Raw genomic sequence first — 12,220 nt, 5'->3', positions numbered from 1 at the left:
GTTGCTAACGCTAAGATTATAGCACGTTTCTATTCAAGTAATCTATCAAACATTAAATATGTCGAATTCTATCGTGTCTACTTTCATTATTAATTTATGATTTGGTAACTTAATAAGATTTTATGTATCTTGTAGTCATGTGCTACTACTATGTTTAAAATATTAGGGGTTTACATTAAAAGCCGCTGTTTTTTTTTGTACTTGAGCACTTATTTCAATAATAAAATATATGAATACCTCAATCAAAGTATTTTCCTTTGGAAGTTATGACTTTTTGTCACTTTTCAGGCAGAAATTGAATTCCACGACGAAAGAATAGTCTGTCTTTTGAGTCAATCCATTCAGCAATCCAATTTTCGACTTCGCTATAATTATGTGTATCTTCCAGATCATGTTGCATCGATCGGAACAGATGATAATTGCTTGGTGCTAAGTCCGGAGAATACGCTGGGTGCGGGAGAACCTACCATTCGAGATTTATCAGTGTTTGTTTCATGGCTATAGCAACATGCGGCCGAGCGTTATGGAGTAAAATCACCTTTCGACGATTTGATGCAATTGATGGTCGTTTTTGCATCAAATTATCATTCAAACGTTCCAATGGTTGATAACGCTCGGCGGTGATTTTCGTTCGGTTTAAGCAGCTCATAATACATGACATCTTCCATATCCCACCAAATACAGAGCATTGCTTTGTGACTGTGGATATTTCGCTTTGGAGTCGATGTTGATGGTTGACCAACCCATGATTTTTTGCGTTTTGAGTTGTTGAAAAAGATCCATTTTTCATCGCCGGTCACGATACGCCACAAGAAACTCTTCTTGTTATGCTTTGCAAGCAAAGAAATTGATGTTTAAACGGTTGGTAATGGCATTTTCGGTCAATTCATGTAGCTGCCATTTTCGTTCTTTCTGAATCTTTCCCATGGTATGATGACGGTTTCGATGGATCATACAACATATATTTGTTGTTGGCTCGCGCGTACCTGTTTGAATACTGACTCATACCACCGCATATACTGTGTTCGACAAACATGACCAATGTCTGTGAGCAGTTCAAATCTTACACCCATGTACTTTAACATGGCGTCTCACCTGAAGCCGGTAAGATAATAATATGTGGAATCGAGCCCATAACTCGCGACGCAACTGTTGCGAAAATTTTCAGAGAATCAACAACGTCAACAACAATACGTTCGTTTTCAAATATAAGTCGCCATATTCATCAAGTATCCGGATGGATAATCGCTGCCACACGTTGACAGAATACGCGTAAGCATTCTCAGATACAGTGTCGTCTGTCAATGAACTGTAAAACGATTGGCAAGGCAGTAAACAGCTCAACCAATTTTTCGACACAGTCAATGTGCTCATACGTTCTTTCGTGTCAAAAGATTAAAATTTTCTTCTAATAAATTGGAAAATTCGTGTTGCAGTATTTGTAAGTTGCCTACTGAGAAAAGACGCTAATTTGTCTAAAACTAGAAGCGAGAAATCTATATAAATCTATAAACCTATAAATCTATAAATCTATATGTAATTTTACACAATTTTTTTATCAATTTTGATACTATCGACATGTTTTATAAACGAGATATATTTTTCTTTATCGGTAAAAGATCAACACGTCCTTCGTATGCGGTGACAATTTCTTTGATGACGATGCGCGTCGTAGCTTGATAAGTTATGGAAAACTACGGATATGTAATGCGAATCCCTATATATACTATAATATTTCTCTAATTTTTCATATGCGATATTTTTCAGGAATAGAGCCCTATATGTCGCTGTTTTTTGTTGGAGTATCATAGGTCCATTAGATCAATATTATTATTATTAAATCATTATTATTATTGGTCGAAATTTTTTTAACATACTTTAAAAAGCATTTTCAACGGAAGATCAATTTTATTAGAAAATTTCTATTTATTCAGATAAAATAGATAAATAAGGGTCAAACATAAAAAAGATTTAATAAAAATGTTTTTAATTTAATAAAAATGTTATCCGGATCGTATTTCCTATTTAATCAAATTTCGAGACAAATCCGAAAACGTTTTTCGAAGTAACCGTTTATTGCATGTAATATATGATGAAGCTGCAATAGAAATGTTTAGAAATGTTAAGTGACACATGAAAAATCAAAAGAAATTTATCTCAACTGTTATTGTATATGTTCTCCATGGCACACACAAGAAACAGTGCGAATTGCGCAAATTGGCGTTAGGCTGCGATCGGTGCCACGGATCGACAGTGAGATCGCTGCGAATACAATCTTCTCATATCACGTTCAATACGTTCTAACGTCGTCGAGGCTTTCTTAACCACGATAGCTTTTGTGAACGCAATCTCTCTCCAAGTATATAACACTTTTCTCAGAGGTTCGGACGCCACGGGAAGCAATTCGCTTTCTGGGGCCCGTATCTCTCGTCCACTTATCGTGGATAATTCAACTTATTGGCCTGCTAGACGTTAGTCTTACGAGACGACCAGTCTGTCGAGTTTGTTTCATAAGATTAGCGTTTAGCAAGCCGATAAATTGAATTATCCACGATAGATGGACGAAAGATAGCGTCCCAGAAAGCGGATTGCCTCATGTTGTGTCCAAATCTCTATATCCGATAAGTGTTATTTGAGAAGTGTTTACAGAAGCTATTACGATCATGAAGGTCTAGTCGACGTGTTAAACGTGACACAAGAAGCCGGCCGTATTCTCAAATCTGACCGTATTCCGTACATATTTAAATGTGAAATCAAATGCGGCAACTATTTTCAAGGCGCCATGTCTTTTCTACATGAAACGAAGAAATTGTAATAGAAATATTAAATGATTTCAACTAAAGAAAATTAAAAAAAAAAGAGGTTAAAGAAGATGAGAAAAAAACTTCTACAGAAAAAAATGTAAAAGAAACACGTTTTTATTCTTATTTGAAATGCCATTTTATATCATCTATATTTAATATTTTGGAAAATTGATTGAATTGATTAAAATGGAAATTACCATCTGTATAATTGCAGAAGTAGTGAAATCTTACTTTTATAAAGCTACTGAAACAATCATTAAAAGTACAATATATTATAAAAGTTGGTTAAACTTAAAAATAAAGAGAAGTATACATTAATGTATAAATTATAAATGTATTGCACAAACGATTTGAACAAATTTATTTATTTAATTCGTTAAATCTCGAAATACAATAAATATAAAACGCCTTAAGCCCTCAGATTTAGGATTGAGTTACGATTGATTTGTAGTTTAATTCTGTTTCAGCCTATGATAATGGACTTGATGTGTTGTAAATGATTGAAATAAATCTAAGTCCGATTAATCGTAATTATCAAGCCACAGTCTGATATGGATTGTTCTTCTTATTTTCATTTTCTTTATTAAAAATTCATTTTTACGTAAAAATGAAAATAAGAAAAATAACCTTCAATGGCCTTGATCTTAATAAATCTTATCCATAATCCTGAACAACACTCAAGAAGTTTTAATCGTCGATAGGATACTTAGGATAATGTTGGTGCAAACAATATAATTGTAAATGTTTTAAATTTCATAAGGTACTCATACGAAAATTCACTCGGAAAGTACTTACTGAAAAAATATTTAATTGTAGCCTTTTGAAAAGCTCTCGCGGTACAAGAATATTAAAAATTAAAAATGGAGGTTTGATTTGACAAAACATCTATCATTTTGACCTGGTCTTGAAAAAATCAAATCTATATTTTAATCATGTGACCCCTTCCAATCATGCAACTTTTATCTAAAATATTTTTCTATATTTTCCATATTTTTCGAGATATTTGCCTGGGGAAATTAAAATAGGACATCCTCATAAAATTAATATATCACATGTATTGTATACCATAAAATCTGTCAAAAGTGTGGAAACCGCTTAATATTTGGGAAACTTACAATAGCATTCATGAGAAAAATTTCAAACAAAAGTTATAGAGTTTAAAAAATCTATTTACTAATCACAAAACATTAATAAAATATGTTTTCATTAAGTATTTTTCGAGTTATGTTATATAAAATAATTTTACTTTCTGGAAATTGTATTAAAGATTTCTTTTAATCCAGTAGAAGTCCGGCGAGAAAGTTTTAGCATTTCTTCTTTCATTTTAATTTATTCTTTAACAAATAGTAATCTTGGATGATTATGTTCTTGTAAAACATGCACACTATTATCATGCTGAAATATGATTGCATCTCGATATTTCATCGTTTGACGTATGTCACATCGAAAAATATTATTATATCATAACAATAATCTGCATGGTATACATAATTCATCATATACATAAATATATGTCTCCTTCCATCCTTCAGGAATAACTTGTATCTGTAAATGAAAAAGAATGTATAAACATATATGGACATATTTTACATATAAATATATGTATAAATATTTTTTACAGAGTTACATAATGTATTTTTGCATAAAAATAGAACTTGTAAAAAAAATACCAAATATATTTAGTAATAAGTATAAAAATGCATTGATATTATTTCTATTCACCTACGTTTGCAGAAATGTTATCACAGATTAATTAAAAATTTCGTATATAAAGAATCAAATTTTCAGATCTAATTTTTTTAATAAAAATACCCAATTTGAGGAATCTTACATGAATGATGCAATTTAATATTGTAATTATACGTAAATATTCAATAAAAAACATATTTTTATTGTACTTACATTGATTGCAATTGTCGAAAGAACAATATTGATTGATTAAAGTGACGAAATAATGAAAATTTTTGTACATCTGGCACTTTAAAAATTCGACATAAGCAGGGCTATTGTACATAATTATAAAAAGAATTTTTCATTACATGAAAAATCATTGAACGACATAAGCTTAACAATTATACGACATAAGCTTGAAGAAATTATACGATATATCAGCAAAGAGAAACGACATGAATATAACACATGCACAAAATTACATCAACAGCGAAAAAAAATTTGGAAACTCCGCAGTGTCTCAGCGTTAACACAAGTACAATATTAATATTCTTCGTAACAGCATTGAATGAATAAACTAACTTTATGTAAAATGGTCATACAACTGTCGCAAAAAACGCGGAAAACACGTTACATGATGGGTGCATTCGTTTATGCAGTTACTGGACTAATTTACATAGTGCACTTGATATTCGGTACTAACTAATAATTTTTTATTGAGTTATCTTAATTTCGGCGATATGTGTAAACATTCACATGATATGAGTATTTAATTAATCATTTTGATGCATATTGTACAGCAACTCAGTACAGCATTCTTTAAATACATTGATGAATTTATATAATATAATTTAGTAGAAAATACGCGTATCAAGTGCACGATGTAACTAAGTCACTGCCATAGATATCATTCGTTTATTCTACCTGTAAAGTATGTATCAAGTATTTAATATCAATATTAAAGCTGAAACAGTAATTTGAATACCCAGTATAATTGAGAAAATAGATTGAAAATTTTATGCGTTTTTTAAGTTTAATTAAATAAAACTTTTATTCACTAAGTAACATTACAATCCGAAGCGCCACTACGGTCTAAGTATTAAGATGTTGAACTAATATATATATTATTAAAACGAATGAATTAATTTCAGAAATAATAATTACGTGTCGATATGGTTGTCGACATTAACGCAATTAATTATCGGCCGAGACTACCGAGACCTTAGCAATAATTTTAGTCTAAAGGCTCAGGACGCTCGCACGGAATGCAAGAGATCCGGATTCGACTCCCGGCCGAGGCAATATTTTTTCGCAATAAGTTTATTAGTTTTTTAAGATTAATTTGGGGAATTTTGGGGGGATTATTACATTTCAGATTAATTGCGTTAATGTCGATAACCATATCGACACGTAATTATTATTTCTGAAGTTAATTCATTCATTTGAATAATATATATATTAGTTCAAGATTAAGATTGAAGATTAAAGATTGAAATGTCACTAATGAGGGCAAAGAAATTTTAACTCTTTTTGTTTTGATTTGACAAACTTCAATCTTTCAATTTTCAATCTCATTCTTCAATGCATAGTCTGATATCAGTTTTACACTATCCTTGCTGGAAAACGTCCACATTCAGTAATCATCTGACTAATTTTTGTGAGATTTTTTTTTAACATAAATGATATGCTAGAAGACATAATTATCATATCATTTTCGTTCAGTATATGGGCATCTATTCTTGAAAAGAAACATATACGAAAATCTAGGGAAATGCTATAGTATATATCACATATACTATATTATTTCTCCAGATATTTTTGTATATGTTTTTTTTCAAGAATAGAGGTCTTGATAAAGATCTTAATTCGACTTAGGTCTTTTCTTCCAAAAACCATATTATTTTCACCAATAAAAGACATTCGTATAACCAATATTCTTATTATTTGCACATTAATCTTAGGAGAAAGGACCTAAGTAGAATTATGTATGTGTATGTATTGCATTATCTCAATTAGAAGTCTGATAAACTAGTCTGATAAACTATTAAAAATTTAAGAAAGAAAAAAATATGAAAGGTAAGAAGAAAAGAAAACAAAAATTATAAACAAAATGAACTGTTTTTTTTAATCAAAAGTAAAAAAATATATTTTTCCCATAAAAATTACATCAATTTTTTTATATTGTGTTTTTGACTTACACATGAGACATTGTACTGTTATTTTTTGTATATTAATATTATCATGTAACAATCTTAACATACATTTGAGACAAAATATATGTCCGTATATATTCCTCAAAATATTCTATGGTAATGTTCTCTGTGCATATAGGACATTCTAAATCGTTTACGTCTTCAAAGTTTATATATCGTAATTTGCACTTTTTCATATTTGTAAAGGTCACGCTTATTTTCTTCATATGTCATTGTGGGATTCTTCCAACTTCTCTTTTTATTTTAAATTTTCCATTGATTTTGCCATAGTTTCATAACTGTTCAATGTTTGTACAATGTAAATATGGACAATTGTTTTATGACAGGTAGTATTTTGGAATTGATAGCGGTATCTATAAATATGAAGCCGCAATTTATATCACAAAACGAATAATTTTTAAATTTCGGATAGATGTCTACGTTTGTTCTTTTGCTATAAAAATATTTTTATAGCACGATGTGAGAATATATAATCAACAAATTTCATTTAACTATAAAACATTAAAAATTCGGTAAAGGCAATCTAGCCCCCGATTACCTCAAAAATCGATGAAATTATACATTCGATGCGTTTTTACATGAAGCAAAAAAATCTGACAGAAAAAAGTGTTGCATCAAGCTCTGCCTCGTAAATCGAGATATTACGTAGCCATAAGCACTACTGTCTATCACAGAACATAATACTATCTCTATTCGTATACCCCACTATCCATATTATGGATTTCAATAGTCATCAACTTTAATGCTGATTCTACACGTAGAGACATGTTTCTTACAACAATAGCAAATTAACAGGTTGCTTTCCATTTGGATTGCGTTCAGATACATTGTAAATTCGGCATGCACTGACTCGGTTCTAGTACTAATCTGACACTGCGCGAGTGTAGAACCATTTTAGTGCTATACTAAACTGCACTGACTTAGGATCTAACTGTCTCATGACAGTTAGAATTTCGAAAAACAGAATCTCGGAAAAGTAACAGACTGAAGATCGACTAATCAGAAGACATGGCAATATCTATGGCACGTTACAAGCTACACTACGTGTAGCTCCAACATTTTGATGGACTCATTCCCCATGGAGTGACTTTTTCGGAAAATAGACTGTTATTCTAACCTCTTTTAATTTAAAAGGTTCATTCATTATCTTCTGTTATAATAAAAAATATATGGATATTTTATTTTCTTACGGATTCTTTTACTATATAGTAATTCTTTTACTATATAGTATTTTTTTAAATAAAATATTTAAAATAAATTTTCCGATTTTTCACAATTTCGGAAATATTAGTTCATGGGGAACACAACCATAAAAATTTCGGACTTCGGACCGACAAGAGAGCACACAATTTTATACATCCCTAACGTGCCGAGGCACTGCCGTCTTCTGATTGATTGATCCCCACTCTATTACTTTTCCGAAATTCCGATTGTTATGAGATAGTACCCTTATAGCGAATTCAATAGACCGCACTAGACGCATTGAATGAGAATTTATTCGGTGCCGTACATTCGGATCGAGCGCTATATTAATGCGTTTATATTATTATATTCGGCAAATGAAAACTAACCTAGCAATGCTGAATTTATATTCGAAATGAACTGAACGAGTTCAAGAAATGTTATACTGACATTTCTAATAGCGAATTCGGCACTGACTTGGTTCTGATGCTGCCTTAACACAGTGCGAGTAAAGAACCATTTTGGTGCTATACTAAACTGCATTATCGGAAACGTAGAAAAAGTTCATATTCAGTGCACACTAGTGCAATTTCCCGAATTCGCTACAGTTACCTCTCTTACACCAAGCATGAACCCAGCGTACTTCGATGTGATCCATTTAATGCTGCAATCATTTGCATTAAATCATTTTAATGCTTCCTTGATCAATTAGAAGAAAGAATTTTACGAATTCATTAATTAAAGAATGCTTTGAAGTAGAGTCCTATATATAGAGAGAGAGAACCCCCGACATCGAACCCTCATCATCAGATCAGATTCCTACCATATTCCGACCGTTCCAGAATCGTAAACATAAACATATTTCAATCTTTAATTCTGTCTCCAATGCAGCAGTATTGACCTGAAGTTAATTTCATTTAAACGTGCATCATTAATTAATTTAAACGAATCTGACATAAGAAGCGTAGAAAAATAAAGCGAACAGCTCGGCGGCCACATGTGTCAGCTGTAATGTAATCAGCTGCGGTTACAATATGTGTGCATTCATTTATGCAGCGATTAGCGCAATGAGTATCATTTAATCTTTGTTTAACACTCGATGAACAATAAGGATAAAGTAATACTTTTGCGCTAACCGCTGCATAAACAAATGCACACTATGGCTGCTTCATTTAAGAGAGGATATCCAATCAGAATACATATCAGACTATCAATCCAAAACTGGATTCCAATATCGGTTCTCTCTCTATATAGGACTACTTCAAAGCATTTACAGCGTGAAATGGATTGCACTCAAGTACGTTAGGTACTTCATTCAGAGAGTAGCTCTCAAGAGGCAAAGCGAACAATGCTATAATTCATTCATAAATATGACTCCGATTTTAAGCATAATATTCTATAATGCATCATGATAGTTAACAGAGGAAATATCGGATGGCACAAGCTATACGTACTTTGTAGATAATTATGTATTCTCAATACTCCACTAGTGCAGCGAGCGGAAAAAGCCTAAGGATTTAGTAGGTAACGAGTTACCTATAAGTAGCGCCAGAGAAAAAGATAGATAGGATATGGCGTCCTATATTATGGTTATATTCACACGTGCTCCAGGAATAAAATTCATTGTTACTTGTTACAAGAAAAATGGTCGATTTATATCTCACGTCATATAACGAGCGTGGGCTTGAGAATCAGAGTCGTCAATTGAGCTGTGTACCCCACAATTCAATCCAACATAACTGAACACGCGTTCGCCCATATATACACCATTCGCATGCACGCACGAGCATGGCTGACCAAACAATTAATAGGATGAATGTTAGATGGTGCGGATGAACAGGGTGGCGAGCCTTCCATTGTTCTCACTGTTCTTTGAGTATATATATTGGGAGTATAAATTAATTCAGTCCGTTTTCCAAAAGAAATGGCTCCGGCTGTTGTGAATGGTTCATAGTGACAGCTGATTTTGGCGTTTTTAGAGAGGTTAGATTGAGAGATTATATCTGCTAATAATATTCAGTTTATATCGCTTTGAATTTCATAAAAAAATACTTGATTCAATCATACTTGATTTTTACTGTGTTTGAAATGTCGAATTTTGTGTTAACTAAGCAGCATTTGCGGGAGGTTCTAATTTTCTGTTTTAATTGGAAGAAAAGTGCAGCTGAAGCCCATCGAATGCTTGTTGAAGTTTATGATGACACTGCTCCAACTGATAAATCATGTAGGGAATGGTTTTGACATTTCAAGGATGGAGATTTCAGCGTTGAAGACAAGCCTTGCTCTGGACAGCCAAATAAATTTGAAGACAAAGAATTAGAGGCATTACTCGAAGAAGATTAGAGCCAAACGCAAGAGGAGCTTGCAGAATCATTGGGAATAACTCAACAAGCCATTTCTGCACGATTGAGAGCCATGGGAATAATTCAAAAACAAGGAAATTGGGTGTCTTATGAACTGAAACCGAAAAACGTTGAAAAGCGATTTTTCACTTGCGAACAGCTGATACAAAGACAACAAAGAAAAGGTTTTTTGCATCGGATTGTGACTGGAGATGAGAAGTGGATATTCCCCGACTACCCCAAAAAGAAAAAATAGTACGCTAAGCCCGGTCAATCGTTACCATCGACCTCAACATCAACACCAAAGCCGAACATTCATGATTTGAAGATCATGCTCAGTATCTGGTGGGACCAAAAGGGTGTTGTTTACTATGAGCTGCTGAAACCTGACGATTCCATTATGATTAGTATCGGATACAATTGATTCGTTTGAGCCATGCATTGTAAGAAAAACGGCCGGAATACGAGCAAAGACATGATAAAGTTATTTTTCTTTATGATAACGCTCGGCCTCATGTCGCAAAAATCATAAAAAAATATTTGGAAATGCTCATATAGAATGTTTTACCGCACCCGCCGTATTCTCCGACATTGCTTCTTCTGATTACTTGTTGTTCTGAAGGATGCCGCAAGATTTGGCAAGTCATCGATTCATTTCTTCAAAATTGGATCGCCTCCAAAGACGAGTCATTTTTTCGAGATGGAATTCGAAAATTGCCTGAGAGATGGGGAAAAAGTAATAGCCAGCGATGGATAATACTTTAATTAATCTGTTCATTCATTTTGTTTTGAAATAAATGCATTTTTGAACACAAAAAAACGGAACTAATTTGTACTCCCAATATATATATTGTGTATATTGTGCCCAGATACCCAGAAAGCATTCAGATTCTTTATGAGTGTCTATATTGGACGTCTAAGTGGAACGTTTAGATTTTCATTCTATCTATTTTCATTCCACTCATGGAAATATTCAAGAAGTCGGATGGAATCGATGGTAGTGATGTATTAATAATAGAGAGTGGTTCCCTTGCACACTATAGTAATTACCTATCACAGCAACTTCTGCGTAGGGAATTTTTTTTTTTTTAGCGCTGTGATTGGCTTGTGCGCAACTGATTCATGTGCAATTAATATACCCTTCTGTAATTCTTATGGCTCTTGCACACCAGCGCGATGCGCGACACGCAATACATCCGCGCGACATCCAGGATGCATTCACTCGAATACATCTATTAACAATAAGGATAAAATTATACATATTGGGTCATCTAAAAAGTATCCGCGGTTTTTGTCGCTAGACGTGTGTTGATAGTCATATATTAGGTATTGGAATTAATTCGTAGCGTTTTACAAGTGATGGGAAGTACTTTCATTAATGTATTTTTTAATGCTCATGTGAAATAAATAACATTCTTTCATTAAAAACGCTACGAATTAATTCCAACACCTAATATCTAGTGACAAAGTACCGCGGATACTTTTTAGATGACCCAATATGTATAATTTTATCCTTGTTGTTCACTAAATTGAAAAATGTAATTCTATTAGTAACCTTGATATATATATAATAAAATATTTAACAACCTCTACCTTAACATATGTAATAATTTAATATGTCGCTAGGAGATTACAAGATTATGAATATTTTGATGATACGGACTTTAATCAAAATATAGGAATACATTTCTCAATTAATTCTGCTTTCTGTGTAGCTATGCGCAGCTCGATTCATTCGCTTATCGCATACAACAAATGTTCAACTTTGCCCAACTTTTACTGCGATGTTGCGATGGAAAAATTATATATATGTTTATTAGACTGTGTTCGGAAATTTTCCAAGTGCACCCATATATTGGGTCATCTAAAAAGTATCCGCGGTTTTTTGTCACTAAATGGTATTGATGGTCAACACATCTAGATGACCCAATATTAATATTTATCCTCATTTAGCATTTGGTGAACAACAAGGATAAAATGACATATGAAGAATCGACGGAATAGGCTT

The 12,220-nt window shown here is 32.6% G+C and overlaps 1 long non-coding RNA gene across 1 annotated transcript; it reads right to left on the bottom strand.

Annotated features, from left to right (window-relative positions):
- Positions 1-3,427: 3,427 nt before the first annotated feature.
- Positions 3,428-11,106, bottom strand: LOC147907910 (uncharacterized). The gene is made up of 2 exons (XR_015546957.1): positions 8,260-11,106; positions 3,428-4,349 (listed from the first exon to the last, which is right to left on the bottom strand). It is a non-coding gene; the product is annotated as an uncharacterized LOC147907910 (long non-coding RNA).
- Between the last annotated feature and the right edge of the window lie 1,114 nt (positions 11,107-12,220).

The sequence above is a fragment of the Acromyrmex echinatior genome, chromosome 12 (genome assembly GCF_024713525.1).
Source record: "Acromyrmex echinatior isolate Ae372 chromosome 12, ASM2471352v2, whole genome shotgun sequence".
Taxonomy (NCBI): domain Eukaryota; kingdom Metazoa; phylum Arthropoda; class Insecta; order Hymenoptera; family Formicidae; genus Acromyrmex; species Acromyrmex echinatior.
This window is presented reverse-complemented; position numbering and strand designations above follow the sequence as displayed.